Genomic DNA, 16,351 nt, shown 5'->3' on the forward strand with positions numbered 1-16,351 from the left:
GTTCTTAGTTCTCACCCTACATAAAGGCCCCTTATTTGACTAAAATCACACAGTCACCTGCATAAACTGACTCCCAACTAGTAACTGCTTCAACAGTTTGCAAATAAAGCCAATATTGGCCACTTTGATCTGAATCACTCCGTACTGTTCACTCCGTATAGTGACAATGGCTACTAATTTTTAACATCTGGAAGGCCCTATGTTTTCAGCAGGACCGTATGTTTTGTTATTTTCTTTCCCAGAATTGTCTCTCACTTTCCAGGCTCACAGCCCATGAGTCGCCCACTGAGAATGGCACAGAATAGCTGTGAATTATTTCTTTCTGCGGCACGTGACTTGTAATGCCTGGATAATTCTGCAGTCCCTGTCTTCCTCTCCCGTATGCCAACCATGTGGTCCCCTGCACATCCACTGTCTCAGAATGTGGAGTGCATGTGTTTTGTCATGAGCAGGCCATGCGGGAAGGTGAAGAGCAACGTGAGCTATAACGATACATTTGCAAAGGTGAGAATGAGCAAGATGATCACGCACCTAGAATTCGAGTCAGGGGTAACCACCATTTTCCATCACCAGGCACTGAGTAAATTGGCTTTCGGGAAACATCCAGCAGGTCTCTGGGGAGGTATTTGGGGTGAAAACTGGCAGACGGGCTCTGTGTAGGGGGTCCCCACCAGCCATATACAGTCCGGCTTCATCTAAATAGGCGATACGCAGAAGTGAAGACATATCCTTAAAGGTCTGGATCTTGTGCCTCTCATTCCATGTGAATGAAGTTCATGATGATATGATCAAACACTCCTGTGATCAGCTGAAGGCAGGCAATTTATCCAAAGTTTATTGATTCTGATGCAAATAATAACCAGCTTATCATCCAGGATCACTGTACATCGTTATATCTCACAATTGCACCAGTTTGTGTTATGATTGCATGATTATACATATTTGAGGTTAGTGTCTTCTACAATATAATTACACCATTAAGGTTGTGTCAAGGTAATTGTTCCTTGAGCTCCTCTGCTGGGATTTCTGTTTCATCGCCAGGTGACTATTTGAATTGGGATGTCTAGCACAAGATGTGTCATATTAGTATCTTTCTTGCACAGCGTCCTCTCTGTCACATTTAATTAGTAGCTTTTTAAATACAGGCCACTTAAAGAATTCAGATTGAAACTCATCACAAGAGCGAACCCAACTCACACCTGCTTTGGTTCCCAAGTACGCTTGGCCTCGGGCACTACACACCCCCACAGATTCGAGCTATGTGGTGCTTGCTGGATGGGAGGAGAAGGAAAGAGCCTTCAGAAGACATAACAGTGAAGAATTCTAAATAGGATCTGGAGTGAGATCTTCCATGAGTGTTTCTGGAAAATAAAATCAACATTTCCAATCAAGGAGAAAAAGCAGAAGTCTTTAATGAAAACTTCAAAGCCCCGTAGAATGAGCCAGGAATGATGTGCAAGACTTTGGACTCCATAAAATAGTAAATGTTTTTTCCAGAAAATATTTTTAATGTTTATTTTTTGATGGGGGGGGAGGGACAGTCAGAGAGAGAGGGAGATACAGAATCCGAAGCAGGCTCCAGGCTCTGAGCTGTCAGCACAGAGCCTGACATGGGGCTCAAACTCACAAACTGCTAGATCATGATATGAGCTGAAGTAGGAAGCTTAACCGACTGAGCCCCCCAGACGCCCCAAAGCAGTAAATGCCTTTGTACGTGATTCAATGCCATCACGATGCTGAGACACTTGAAAATAACGTCAGCCATTGGTTGCAAATATATTATAGACCTATAAATGTGGTTTTTGCTCCATGAAAGATAAGAAAAATTATTTATCAAAAGAAAAGCTATACACTTTCCTGTGACCGAGGCCTTGAAGTCTCGTGACCCTTTTTTTTGCTGGTGGCTAGGGTATGATTAATGGCACCATGATCCACCAGTCAGCATCTCACCTTCTCTCTCTCTTCCCATTCAATCCATATACTAAGCCACGTGCTGAACTTCCCTCCATCTGTAGGCTTCAGCCTGGGCCAAACTGGTAAGTATTTTCTTCCTCCTCCAAGCACCTAGAGATCTGTGCAGATATGTGCAACTTCTACTATTGAAACTCATAAGTACCATAGCACCAAAGACTGTGTAATTGAGTTTCACAAGTGTACTGTAGCTCAGTCAGGAGAGCAGGGGTGAGCTCAGCCCTTGCTAATCTCTGTTAGAAAATGAGGCCATTGTGAGACCAGGACCCTCACAGCCACTCAGCTTTTACATCTATCAATGTCTGCTTTTACACATCAGCATGGAAAGAGAGGTGAAATATAGACAGCCTTACCTTGGAGGATATATGAAGAGTCCATCAGTCAATTTAAAGAGAATTTCTTCATTTTCAATGATGAGCTTTTAGAAAATATTTCTACAAGACGAAGTCTACTTTCAGAAAATTATGAAGAAAGTCACTTTTTACTCTGGGATCTTCTTGTTCACTTTTTCTCCACCCTCCACGCCCCAGCCTCAGTCATTTCATTCAGTCACCAATCTCCCTTCCTTTGAGCACCTTTGGGGAGCCCAGCTCTGGGAAGGGACCTGGCTGCGCCTGTGAGGGACAACATGCCCTACCCTGACACTTGCCTTATATCCATCCTGTTGGACCACATGCTTCCCAAAGCCCGCCCCCTGTGGAGTTGTATTTATCCATGTAGTTTTAAAATCTGTGATTTATATGTGTTCTCTTACTCCCTCTGTGTCTAGATTCCAAAAGAATTTGAGGAGCTCTGGGTTCACTTATTGGAGTCCCATCCCACCAAGTTCCAGTATCTGCTCTTCAATAATGATCTTGACAATAATAATCAGGAGAGCAGAAATCACTGTGGTTGTTATTTTTTTCAGTGGCTCCTCCGTATGAATCATTATAGAAACATAATGTTTAAACCTCACTATAGCTTGATAAAACAAGTAGAGCTATTCTGCTTAAGAGATGAAAAAATATGTGAGATCTACCCTTTTAACAAAGTTTCAAATACAGAATATAGTATTGTTCACCATGGGCTCTCTCTTGTATAGCAGGTGTTTAGAACTAACGTGTATTGCATAACTGAAATTCTATACCCATCGAACATCAGCCCCCCATTTTCGCCACCCCCCAGTACCCGGCAACCACTATTATACTTCCTGCTTCTCCAGGTTGGACTATTTTAGGTTTCACATGTGAGTTTGATTGTGGAGTATGTGGTTTGGTTCCATGGGTATATGTAAGTCCAAAGTTGTCAGATTGTATACATTAAATAGATGCATTTTTTTCTATATCAATTACTCCTCAATAAAGCCGTTTCTTTTTTTTTTTTTNGAAGCCGTTTCTAATGTTTATTTATTTTCTAAAGACAGAGAGAGAGAAAACGTGAGCAGGGGAAGGGCAGAGGGAGAGGGAGACACAGAACCCAAAGAGGGCTCCAGACTCCAAGCTATCAGCACAGAGCCTGTTGTGGGGCTCGAACTCACGAACCGCAAGACCATGACCTAAGCCAAAGTCGGATGCTTAACCAACTGAGCCCCTCAGGAGCCCCAATAAACTTGTTTTTAAAAAGGAACATGACACTAGGGTTCTACTCAAAACAGTTTAGGGAAACACTAAATTGGCCTCATGCTCCAAACCCAATCTTTAAAGTAAATGTTTGCTACTGAACTTCAGGAAAACATCAATAAGTTTAATGATTTTTAAGAACATTTTGTTCTGTTTTTGTCTGTAAGGGCTCTTTAAGAGCCAATGGTCCCAAAGAATTGAAAACACACTATAGGTAATGTTGGTCATTCAGGAGATAACATTAACACTATGTACATTCAAGTGCGTATTTAGGGTGAATAAATCAAATCATAAAACTGGAAAAAATGCTAGATTGTATTTCTAAGACCATGCACTTTCTTCTTTGGCTGTGAATCTGATAAAAGTAAAGGCTGATACTTCTTTGTTTAAAATGTTTTTAAATATGAGGAAGAGCACACAAAGGCAATCTGGTGGTAAATATGGATTGTGGCATAAGAACATTTCTTTGAATCTCAAGTCAGAGATTAAGTGGTTGCTTCTTCCAATTTAGCTATGGTTGGTTATTATTCCATCAAACTGGGCTTTCCCCCCTTCATCCTAAAAATACACCCATCCTTTCTGATGAACAAGATGTAACTTGGGATTGTGATAACCTCCTAAGCGAGGTAGCACATATGCCGCCCACATGGTTTACCTCGGTGGGTAAAGTCCAAGGTGATGGACAGGAGCTGGTCTGGCTCAGTGACAGGAGTGGTCAGGAAGACAGAGCATCAGCCCAGCACAAGAGGGTTGAACACTCTCGATTCCAGCTGAGTAATTCCATGTGAGTATGAAGGCCAGATACTGGGGAGTCAGAAACTCTGTGATTTTTTAAATGTTGGTGTCCAGCTTAAATTTAAAACTCTGTTTGGGCCAACAATGTGAAAAACACTGTGTGAGCCAACAATGTGAAGCCAACATTCTTTGTCGGGCCTGGCCTTGCGGACACCAGCTTGTGACTTGGATGAGGGAGCTAGAGCGTCTCCTCACTGTACCTGCCATCGATGAAACATTGCTCCCAGGGGTGGCCCACTGAGCAGGCAGCCAGCACCCAGCGGCCAGAGACGGTCACCTGCACTTGCAGTTGTTAAGTGCCTTTGGCCCATGGAAAGGAGTACGGGCCCGGGTCAGAGCTGATGGCCTCCACATCACTTCTCTTCCAAGCAGCTTAGGTCATGGTGCACATCCCAGTGCATCTTTTCTGTCAGGATGCCTTGGCCTAGAACTAAGCCATGACTAGATTTTTACATAGCCAACAATAAAACAAACTAGGCAAAAGGTTTTAAATGCCATAATTGTTGAGGCACATTACCTAGTCACACCTGATGACCTCAAGGGCAGCCAGACTGCACTGAAAACAAGCTGGGGAATTCTCTGCCCTGAGGGTAGGTTCTCAGAAAGTCAGAGAAGACTAGAATAGGGAAAATTAAGTGAAAATGCCTTCTCAGCCACCCAAGCGATTAAGTCTGTAACACACTGCTTTTGCTTAAATAATGATAGGGTTGGGTTGGCTGGATGATTGGTTTTTATATCTGCCATCTAGTTCAAAATGCCAAATACGGTGGCAAGTTGCCAACTTGTGTTAATATCCTCGCTGATGAAAAGACATTATGCATCACTTAATTAAGATTTATGGAGAACGTTAAAGACATGAAATCGGATAAATGCAAGAATTTTGTTACCTGGGACTCCAGGGATGAAGAAGAGGTGACCAAAGGGGTCAAGGAAGATTCAACTCCACTTAATTGAGCAAATATTATTTGAGCACAGCACTGATACGAAAGAATTAAGATTCGGCACATTAATTAGGATAGCTTATAACAGGGGTAGAGATCTCTTTTTCATAACTTCCCCCAAAATAATACAAACTAGAATCCCAGTATCATGAGGTTTCCATGGCCAGAGGCAAATTGCATTAAGCTTGGAGGCTGATGTCTGACTACTGATTGTGAAGGACAAATTCAACCTTAAGGCTATTTCCTTGGGAAGAGGGGGCCATTAGTGGAAGCAGGAAAATCAGAGAAGTGAGGAATAGATCCTGGAGCAGATTTGGGCCCTGATGGATCTTAGGGTACAAGCAGGTCACATTGGAGCAGACCATTGGAGGTGTGCAGCTTGAGCTCAAGAGAGCCCAAAGCTGGTAATTTGTACTGGAAACTTGTCTACAGAGAGGGGATAACTAATGTCCTTTGCTTGAAAGTTATTCCAAGGTCAAGAGAGAAAGTTGAAAGAGAAGGGGCAAAAGGCAGCTGAAGCCAGAATTTTTGAAAAATCTTATGTTAAAGGTATAGAGGAAGAAAGACTTCAGAAGCTATAAAAATGGAGGAAACCCAGGAAAATATGTATTTTGATAGAAGCTTTAGGAAGGAAAGCTATCCAGAAGGATGTGGGAATCAAAGTATGTCCAATAATGTCACGTGCTGCCCAAGTTCAAGGACAGAAGGACTGTTTGCTTTGGGGAGGATACATCAACTTATTTACACTTTCTCCAATTCCTTTGTCTGTTTCATCCTTAATTTTGGTGTGTATGTGCCGGCTTTTGGACTGTAAGTGACAAACTAATGGGGAGAGAATTTCCAGAGGAAGAAGTTGCACTATTTTATTTTTATGAGCACTTGTCACATAATATAGCAGGAGATTCTGAGTATAATGGATGATCTTTATTTCTTATTTAATCTATTCAACCTAGAGTCTGTATTGCTCCCACATTAAATTTCAGTTTGGGGAATTTAGAGAATAATTTTCACAATCTATGATCATTTAGGAATCCCTATTTACATATTAATTGATAATTTATTTACCAGAATAGTGAAAGCAATAATATTTAACTCATTTCAGATTATAATATTAACTAAGGTGTAAAATTGGAACTTGGGAGGATGTATTTTTTAAAATACTTGTAAAACAGGGGTGCCTGGGTGGCTCAGCATAGTGAGCGTCCGACTCTTGATTTCAGCTCAGGTCATGATCTCGTGGTTCACAAGTTCGAGCCGCACATCAGGCTCTGTGCTGACAGTGTGGAGTCTGCCTGAGATTCTCTCTCTCCTCCCTCTCTGTCCCTCCCCCACTCACACTCTCCCTCTCTCTCGTACTCTCTGTCTCCCTCAAAAAAAAAATAGTTGTAAAACAAGTAGTCAGTTTGAAATGACAGAAATGGAGTGGTCTTATGGAAATAAGTGGCATGGAGGAGAATAATGGAAATGGATTGAAGTGGATGTGAGTGAAATAATGGGTTAAGTGAAGTTGATTTAGGTAGAACACTTTACATTGGCAAATTGATAGCAATCATTTTTGCATACTATGAATTACCCACATCTCCACTGTCTCTATGTTCAAGGAAAGTGCTGACAGATTACTGCTTATTAGGGAAACAACCACGGGCCCAAATGACATTCCACTTCAGGCAATATAAGTGGTCAAAATTGGAACACTAAAAACATTTAAAAATCTGTCAATCAATCCTTTTTTTCTCATGACTATATTGTCGACCTATTACAAATTAGTCACCAAAACAATTCTCTGCATGCAGAATTTAGATTTAAGGAGTGTTCGTGTCAAAGCACAGAAATCTTGAAATTACACCTGACTGGGCCAAACCTGGATGGTATACACCCATCTCGGAAACAAGTCGGCTCAAAAACGAGTCAGTGTCATCCGAGGGACTCTGGCTGATTTGTTCAGTTCATCACCGGGAGGATAGTTCAATAAATGAGGCCGTATCCACACCATGAGTATGACACAGACATTAAGATGTATGGATAACAAATGATAGAAAATAGCGCGTGGGAGGAAATCAGGGGAGCACCTCCATAGACACAATATTTGTTTATTTGTGTATCATAAAGGAGACAGAAACACTCCAGTTTTTTTTAACACAAAAGGTGAAGTAATTGTTGGCTTGGCATCAGGTTGTGGACTAAGCAAAGGGGAAGGGAAAGAGTACCTCCACGGGCGCACGAGAGCCGCAAATGCAGCGGCCGCCCCCCCTGCCGGGCTGCGGGGAAGAGAAGGGATGGCAAGGATGGCTGGATCGCAGGTGCATGGTGGACCCGGAGCTCTCGGACCTCTGAGGAGGTGGGCGCCCCCACGTCGGTGCCACCCACGACCCTGCGCTTTCAGGAGGGGCCCCGGGCCGTCTGGTGCTGGTGTGCCTGATGCGGCCGGCCCTGTGAGCACTAGAAAACTGTGCCTTGCAGACGGGGGCCGTGCTGACTCGAGAGAAAAGCTAGTCCCTCGGGGAGCAGAAGAAGGAGCCGGCATCACGCCTGCCCTCACGCTCCCCACAGTGGGGCCGAGCACGGAGAGAGCTGGCCAGCGGGAATGGAATTGCAGGGCCCTGGGCCGGCGTCATGGAGCAGTGGGCAGACTGCAGCTTGGAGCGGAGGGCCAGCAGTTCAGCCCCTGACCCCGGCTAGACAGCACTACCTCACCTCCTGCCAGTTCCCTCGTTCTGAGAGCACGTGGGATTGCTCTCCCCTTTCCCAGGATGTGTCTGCCCCCCCCACCCCCCACCAGCACATCCAGGTGCTGTCCATTCAGCCCCTTCAATGAATGAGACAAGGAACTCCCCTGAGGTCGGCCTCCCCAACTCAGTCGCCTCCAGAACCAGAGTCCCTTTCCTAAGCTGGTTGCTGCCCACCCTTGTCCTGTGGACTGTGGGCCCTGCAGCCTGGAAGCGCCCTGTCTGGACCTGTCCCTCACACCTCTGCAGCCTCCCTGGGGACCGGAGCCCCACGTGCAGTATTTCATTCCGGCACAGACCGAGACACATGCCAAGGATTTTGCCAGGAGGTCACTGGAAACAACAAAGGAGCAAACCCTTTAAGAGAAAGAGCCGAGGAAGCGTCCTGCTCTGACCAGGTCACTGGGTGCCAGCCCATCTCTAGAGCGAACCCTGCAGGCAAATGGCTTCATAATGTAAATTAACATCCGCTGAGATGCCATGACCCCCATACCTGGGTGAGGCTCTCACAACCTTGCGAGTCTGGGGCTCATATCCAGACCCAGCATATCCAGGTTCAGCATATCCATCGTGCTATCAACCTAAGTCATTGCCTTGAAATGCCCTTCCTTTGCAACCTAAATGCTCTATCCTACCTTTTCACTGTGTTTTCAGCAGTTCTGTCCCCAAAGCAACCTTCCAAGGCTATCGCCGATTGCCACATGCAGGTCAGTGTGAATTATGTAATTGGTTCTCCCAGGGTCGGTGATGGAGGATGAGCTGGAAAAAAGAAAGTGCGCGAAAATGGACTCAGAATGGGTGTCGAGCTCACCGCCTTCAAGCCACACCTGGAAATAATAACAAAACAGCATTCAAGCCCAAATTAAACCGGGTCCCCAGACCCATGTCAGTTCTGCTTCTGCCCTAGAATGGGATTTTATTCAGCATTTCTTCAAAAGTCATACCATCTGCAACTCAGAAGTTGTGTTTGCTGATTTTTTTTATCTTTACAACTTGAGGCTTTATTGGATCATTTTCTCTGTCATTAGCACCGCGTAGACTCACCTTGGAATAAGGCGGTCGATCCAAGTGTACTGGTTGTGGGTGGAACAGCCACCAAAAACTAATCAGCACAGATGCTCAGTACGAAGTGGGAACCCAACGATTGTGAGTAGAGCTGGGTCTGAAGTCGAGTGGACACAGAAATCGTTTCTCTCTCAAAATAACCTGTTCGAAATCTGTATGAAGGGTAAGAGCCCGGATGGCAACAGCTGGAGGGCCACAGCTCCAAGAGTCAGGAAACGAAGAGACTGCGGGAAAAGAGAGATAAAGAAACAGTGGCAATAGCGTAAGTACGACTCGGTGAAGAAGTGCCCATGAGAGAGAGGCCAGGAGAAAGCAGCCCTGGAGGAGGAAATATTTAGGGTCTTACTGGCGTACACGTGCACAGATGCAATTCAGTTTCAACAGGATGTTCACACCCTCTGCCCGAGGGCATCGTGAGAGTGGGCTCCATTACACTAAATAATAATCTTCCGGGGGGGAGGCACAAGCAAATTTACTAAGGTATTTAAAATCATACGGGGGAAGCAATCTTTAAAAACCCCACGGAGACCTGTACATCGGCAATGATATCAAGCCGTCGAAACATTTCGAGTTCTAATTCACAGGGCTGAATGAGGCTCTTGTTTTTATTCTCTATATTACTTATATTTAACCACCGTCTTCTGGACGTGAAAGGGGGCTAATAAAACAGAAAGGAAGCGCCTGATGTCCCTGAAAAAGATATTCATGATTTAAAATTTGTCGTTCTTACATCACAAATGAAATATCAAAGACCAATAAGGCTAACAAAAGACTAACGCCTTCATAAAACTGGGATTAAGGAAGAATCGTATTTTATGGACATGTCTGCTTTCTGGGGAAGGTTCACTGGAGCCCACCAGGAGCTGAGCGGCTGTTCTCTGCTGGACACTGGCCCCCACTCCCTGTGTGTATTTGTACCTGAAAATACCTGCTCTCTAACTCACAGAGGCAACCTGAGGTTGGAACAGAGGATCAGGTACCGAGCGCTGTCCCAAAAGCTAAGGAACTCTCCCAGGGCACAAGCCAATTCACGTGACTTTGAAAGAAAGACACCAAAACAGTGAAGTGACAAAATCTCGTATGGGATTACCTGCTCCAAAGCTTGATATGTATAGTGAGTGCTCTCGGATTTCAAAAACCGGGGATCGCCCTTACAGACTGAACTGGATAAGACCAAACACCCCCTAGTGACTCCCTCAGCACCTTGAGGTGTCCTCTTAGCTCTGACCCAAATGCTTCAGGCGACATCGTCAACCTGTTTGCATTTCTTCTGTCCCCAGTTGACCTTCCAAACACTGCTGTTTCTGAGTCATTCCTCAGCCTTTCTGCCTTTCAACACGGGATACGACACTGACTGCAGAAGTCTCAGTTCTAACTGGTTATGCTCCTCTGGTCTCATGTCCAATCCCAAGGAAATATTGCTCTTCCCCGCCCCTACATGTCTGCAATTCTCCGATTCCCAAGAGTGCTCTCTCAGAAACCCTTCATGTACTTCCTGAGCAATTCCGTCATACCCCGTAAGAACTGCCGTTTCTGACCCTCAGCAAAGCCCTCCAGGTGCCTGGTCTCCACCTCTTCCCCACCCTTCGCAGCACCCTCATTTTCAGTGTGACGCCTTCTGATGGAAAACACCCAACCATACTACAACCACCAGACTTCACACATTTGAAAACTCCTTCAAGTGTTCCTGTGGATACCTCGTGATATGCTATTCCAAATACTCTTACTCTTTCCTTATAGAATATCACACTGATATATTTAAGGTGTGTGACCTTCATCACAAACTCAGCAAATTTACCATCTGTGTTGTAAGAAGTGCCCTCCAACCTCCTTCTGTGCTATATAAATAAATGAACTTCCTTGTGCTTTTCATTTAGGATGATTGGTGATGGTTACAACTTGGTGGCTATAAAAGCATAATCAACAAAATAAGAGAAAGGCCGTTTGGAACAACTTCTTTGCTCATAAGGATGTTGTCCCATGATCCCCAAATCGGTTGATGTGGGGTGGGTGCTGACCTTGGGGGACCTTGAAGGACATGAGGGTGAGACAGCTAGAAGATTCTCAGTGTGTCCATGGGGCTCAGTTGTACTTAAAAAGTGGATTAACCTCCCCTTCCTTCGAGGGCAGGTCACGTCCCACCTTCTCCCAAGTGCCGCTGCTCCCTGCTCTGAAGCAATGGAGCATTTTGTCTTTGCCCCTGGTTTCTTCATTAAGGACTGAGCATAAACTGCAGCATGTAATTGTAAACCTATTTTTAATGCATGCACATATTTGTTCTTACCAAATAGCTACAAAGCCATGGAAGGCAGAGAACATGTTGACCGTATCTTTTCCCCAGGGTCTGGTGCTGGACCCTGTGCTCCAAGATATACTAAGCGGGGACTTGGGTAGTGGGTGAGATGGTATGATACACAACCAAACAGGAGAGGTTGCTCACCCAAAAGCAGGGGTCTCCATTTCCTGGGTAGTTCCTTCATTCTCCATCAACACCTGCCCGAGAGCCTTTCTGAGCATTAAATGAGTGAATAAGTGCACACCACTGGATCCAGTGTGGGCACGGAGCAGGTGCTCAGCAGAGCTCATGATTACTATGCTTGCCCCACGGGGCTGCTTAGCGTGGAGGGCATGCCTCTCATTCATCTACACACGGGCTTCGAGAACCACACTCCCCCCAATGTGGAAGCTCAGAAAATATTTGTGAATGGAAGAGATTTGAATTGGTAGTAAAGATGCCACAAATGCTTCATATGTCTGATGTTTAGAATACATGACTGATCAAATTCTGCCAAAGCAAATGGCGGGAGACATTTTGCTTTCGTTGTAATAAAATTTCATTGCAGATGCACTCACGGTAATCACAGTGAATTATCACAGGGCTTGAAGACCAAAAACAACAAATATTGGGGAAGAAAGGAAATAGCAAAGACTTGTTTAGAATGTGGTTCTGGAAGAGGGAAGTTTCTATTTTTTTTTTTTAAGATGTCACATGTACAGCTACATTTTTATTCTTAAACTAGTTATTGAAACTATGTCCTACCCACTTACAGGTGTTTTCTTTGTTTTGTTTTGATTCGAGAGAGGGGTTGTTAGGGATAGTGTTGATATACGGGGGACAATGCCATGCCCTGAGTCCTCGCTCATCACGCCAGCACACACATCCCCTGATACACAGAGCGGTCATGCGAGCCCAGCACGGTGTGCCCCGAGGTAACTCAACCCTGACTGTCTACCTGGAGGAGGCCTCGGGCCCCAGGCTCGTCTCCTCCTGCCCCCACGTCGGACACCAGCCACAGGTCCAGGGCGTCACCTGTGCATCTGGCCTCCTGGCTATGCACAGCAGGTTCCCATGACTTCCTCTGCAGATCTAATTAATTCACTGGTGTGGCTCACAGAACTCAGGAAGCAAACTCATTTTACTTACAGGATCTCCAGTTTATTATGAAAGGATGTAGTTCAGGAACAGCCAGATGGAGGAGATGCGTGGGGCAAGGCACAGGGAGAGGGCGTGGAGCTCCAGGGATTTCCCAGGGTCCCACTGTACCCCAGCTCCATGTGTTCACCAACCCCAAAGCTCTCCAAATCTTATCATTTGGGGGGAGGGGGTTGTGGAAGTTTCGTCACATAGGCATCCAACCTCCAGCCCTTCTTCCCTTCCAAGAGTCCAAGGTGAGACTGATATTTCCAAACCTCCCATCGTGGCTGGTTCCCAGGGCAACCAGCCACCATTTTTAATGTTCTCCAAAAGTTGGGTTGTTTGCATAAACTCAGGTGTGGTTGGAAGAGGTTTCTTATGAACAACAGGAAATTCCTTTTACCTTTATGACTCCAGGGCTCTTTCAGGAACTGAGGGCAAAAGGCCAAATATCAGAGCAAAAGATGGTCCCATCGCTCTGATCACTTCAGAAAGTGCAAGGATGCAGGGAGCTATGTGCCAGAAATGGGGATGAAGATGAAGTATATATTTCTTAGAAGTCATAGTATCAGAGTTGAGCAAAAATAACTTGAGATACTTTTGAATGCATGGTGGGGGAGGGGAATGAGAGCAATTACTGTGTCCCATGACAGGTGAATAAATACCACCCTTTCTCTCTGGCCTCAGCCAGGAGCATCTCCGAGGCAAGGGCGGTCTCTCTGAGCTTCCCCATCCTGGGGGTGGAGGGCATGGAAGCCAACCTTGCTCCATTGGCCAGGAGCCACTTTCTAAAAACTGAGCTCCCTGATTCAGGTCATCACTCCCTGCTGAGGTTACAACTAGGGTTTGATAATTTAGGGGTGAAGGTTCAGGACACGCCCCTCCCAGAATATGCAGAATTGGCATATTCACTATGCAGAAAGGGCTCTCTGGACCTCCTTCTTTCTACATAAAGGAAGTCATCAAATTCCCCAGGAGAAAGGTGCACTCCCTGCACAGGGAAGAGCACAGTGTTCTTGCCGACGCCAAAATAGATCTGTGCAAACATACCTACGAAGACAACCCCGAATCCCCAGTAGTCACCCCACATAGTTCCAGTGTATTGCCTACAGCCCACACCTCTTCCTTCCTTCTTGCCAGTCTCTGCCGTGTTCCGTTCTTTGTTAAAACTGTACATAAGCTCTCACTCCTATCTGCTTCCTTGGGTCTTCATTTCTTACGTAGTGAAGGTTTCCATGTACATGAAGAATATCAACATTCAATAAATTGTATTTTCTCTCCTCCTGTTTGGTTGCATGTCTGTTGGGTCTTTTTTTTTTTTTTTTTTTTTTCAGTTTAATTCCCACCCAGCCACAGAACTGAAATGAGCAGAGGACAATCCTTACCTCCTCTCCAGTTCCAAGGACAAGGTTACCTGACCAGCAACACCAACCAGGATTCACAACTATTCTTGTCATAGTGACATTTCTTTTAAAAGCACCCATCACTGATGGCTCCTGAACAACGTTTTTCCTGATTGCCATACTTTATGCCCTTATTTTAATTTGCGTAAGCAGGCGTTATGATTATAAATTGGCTCTTGATTATCCACAGAGGTATTCTCTCCCAATACTCTCTGAAAATAACTAAGCAGAAGCGGTAACTAAATTGTTTATTTGCTTCCACATTGCTCTGCCTGTGCCTTTACTTTCCTGGCTCCTGTGCCTGGCAGCCGGTGAGTGGTTTTAGGAGCTGAAACATGCAATCACTTCCCCCAACCCCTGGAAGGCAGATAGAATAAACTGTGGAAGAAGAAGGGCTAATGGGCGTTTTTGCTGCAAGCGACGGCAGTGTGCGTGTCAAGGAGGGTCACAAAGAAAAAATTCTGAGCACACTCAGGCAGGCGGGCATCCGGGGATGTCCCAGCAAGCCCACACCTGGCTCCAGGCAGGGGTTCCTCAGCTGTGACTTTATTGTGTCGTGAATTTCCAATACACCTTGCAAGAGTGAAACGACTTTTGAAGATTCCTTATTCTACCATTTCTTCAATAGCGTACAATGCAGGCAACCTGCGTTCCGTTCCTGCAAAGCCTCACAACAGGACTCACATCACCAAGAGTGGTGTCTTCGTCAGCTCCAGCTGCTGTAACAAAATAGCACCGACTGGATGCCTTGCAAAGCGCGGACATTTTCTTCCCAAGGCTCTGGAGGCTGAAGTCCAAGATCAAGGCTCCTGCTGAGGGCTGCTTCCTAGTTCATGGGTAGCGCCTTCTCTCTGTGCCCTCACCTGGAGGAAGGGATGAGGGGGCTCCCTGGGGTCTCTTTTATAAGGACTGTGATCTTTCTGTGGGCCCCACTGCATGACCCCATTACCTCCCAAAGTCTGACCTCCTGGTACCATCACACTGAGGGTAAGGCTTCAACGTGTAAATTCAGGGGGATGCAAACATTGAGTTCACACGGTCCCTGGAGACTCACGGCACCCGCCAGCGTTCTGGAAGATCCCTGCAGCGAGAAGAGAGGACAGAGAAAACAGACAGTGTGGAATGGGCACCACCGGGGTGCTCAGATTAGGGTGAAGGCCTGGGAGTGTCCCCCCAGGATGCGGTGACACTGCTGTGATTGCTACAACCCCTCCTGACCCCGGCCCCGCTTGTTTCAGAGACACTGTCATCTTTCTCTTAGAGGTCAGCCCATCAGGGCTGCGAGCACAGGGGAGGGGCGTGGGGGGACAGGCTGCAGAAGCAGAGATGCAAATCCCCCGATGGGCAGCGAAACAAGGCAGGGGTGAGGCTGAGCCTGAGGGATCTTGCGCCCACGGCTGGAGGACTGGGTCAGCAGCACCAGCCAGGGCTGGCAGGTGCGTCCCTTGTGAGGGCAGGCCATCCATCACCTTGGGTCCCGCCCCACGTCCCCAGGGCTGACTTCACCTGGGCCTGCTGAGCCCTCTGTGACACTGTGGGCTCCTGACCTCTTCGTGGGGGACTCAGCAGGATTCCTTCAGGTGAAGGAAGCTCTGCCCAGGAGGAGGGGTCTCGCCCACAGACCCAAGGGGACCAGCGGGGGCCCCCGCCTCCTCTCTCCCACGCTCAGAAGGAGGAGGCAGGATCTGGGTGGTGGTCTCGGTGTTTATTTATTGACGTGTGGGTGGGGCCAGTCTGAAGCTTAGAGGAGACGAGACAGAAAGTTCTGTAGACAGAGAGCAAGAGAAAAGGCCAGGACCTGCCTGGGACGGTGGAGGTTTTTAAAAACACAGTTATGTGGTTTTGATTTTAATTTACTGAAGCCGGGGAATCTTCCACAGTTCCTAAGATGGAGTCCAGAGTCCCCTTATTTGGGCACCTGGGGGACCCCAGTCAGTGAAGCGTCCACCACTTGATTTCAGCTCAGGTCATGATCTCACGGTTGGTGAGATTGAGCCCCGCATGGAGCTATGCACTGACAGCTCAGAACCTACTTGAGATTCTCTCTCGTCCTCTCTCTCTGCTCCCCCTCCACTGTGTCTCTCTTTCTCTCAAAATAAATAAATAAACATTAAAAAAAAACAACTCCCTCATTTGAATGTCAAGTAAGAATGACGTCAGAGGCTTAGGGGAGTATGGGCCTTTGGATTATGTTAAAACTTATAATACACAGCTCTTAACGGGTGGGCCGGAGAATGGCAATACCAGATGCACTAGGGGTGTCCCCATAACAAGTCTGAAAAATATCAGCAGAGAAGAGGAGAAGGGAGAGGGGCGAAGTAAGGCCCCTCCCAGGCTGAGCTCCCCCCTCCCCCACAGCAGGGTGAGCCTCTACTTGAGGCGCCAAAGTGGGCTTCTGAATCCAGCCTCCTGGGGAGAGGGGATTCCTGGGTCAGAG

Source organism: Crocuta crocuta, unplaced genomic scaffold, assembly GCF_008692635.1.
Source record: "Crocuta crocuta isolate KB4526 unplaced genomic scaffold, BGI_CrCroc_1.0 scaffold32, whole genome shotgun sequence".
Taxonomy (NCBI): Eukaryota; Metazoa; Chordata; class Mammalia; order Carnivora; family Hyaenidae; genus Crocuta; species Crocuta crocuta.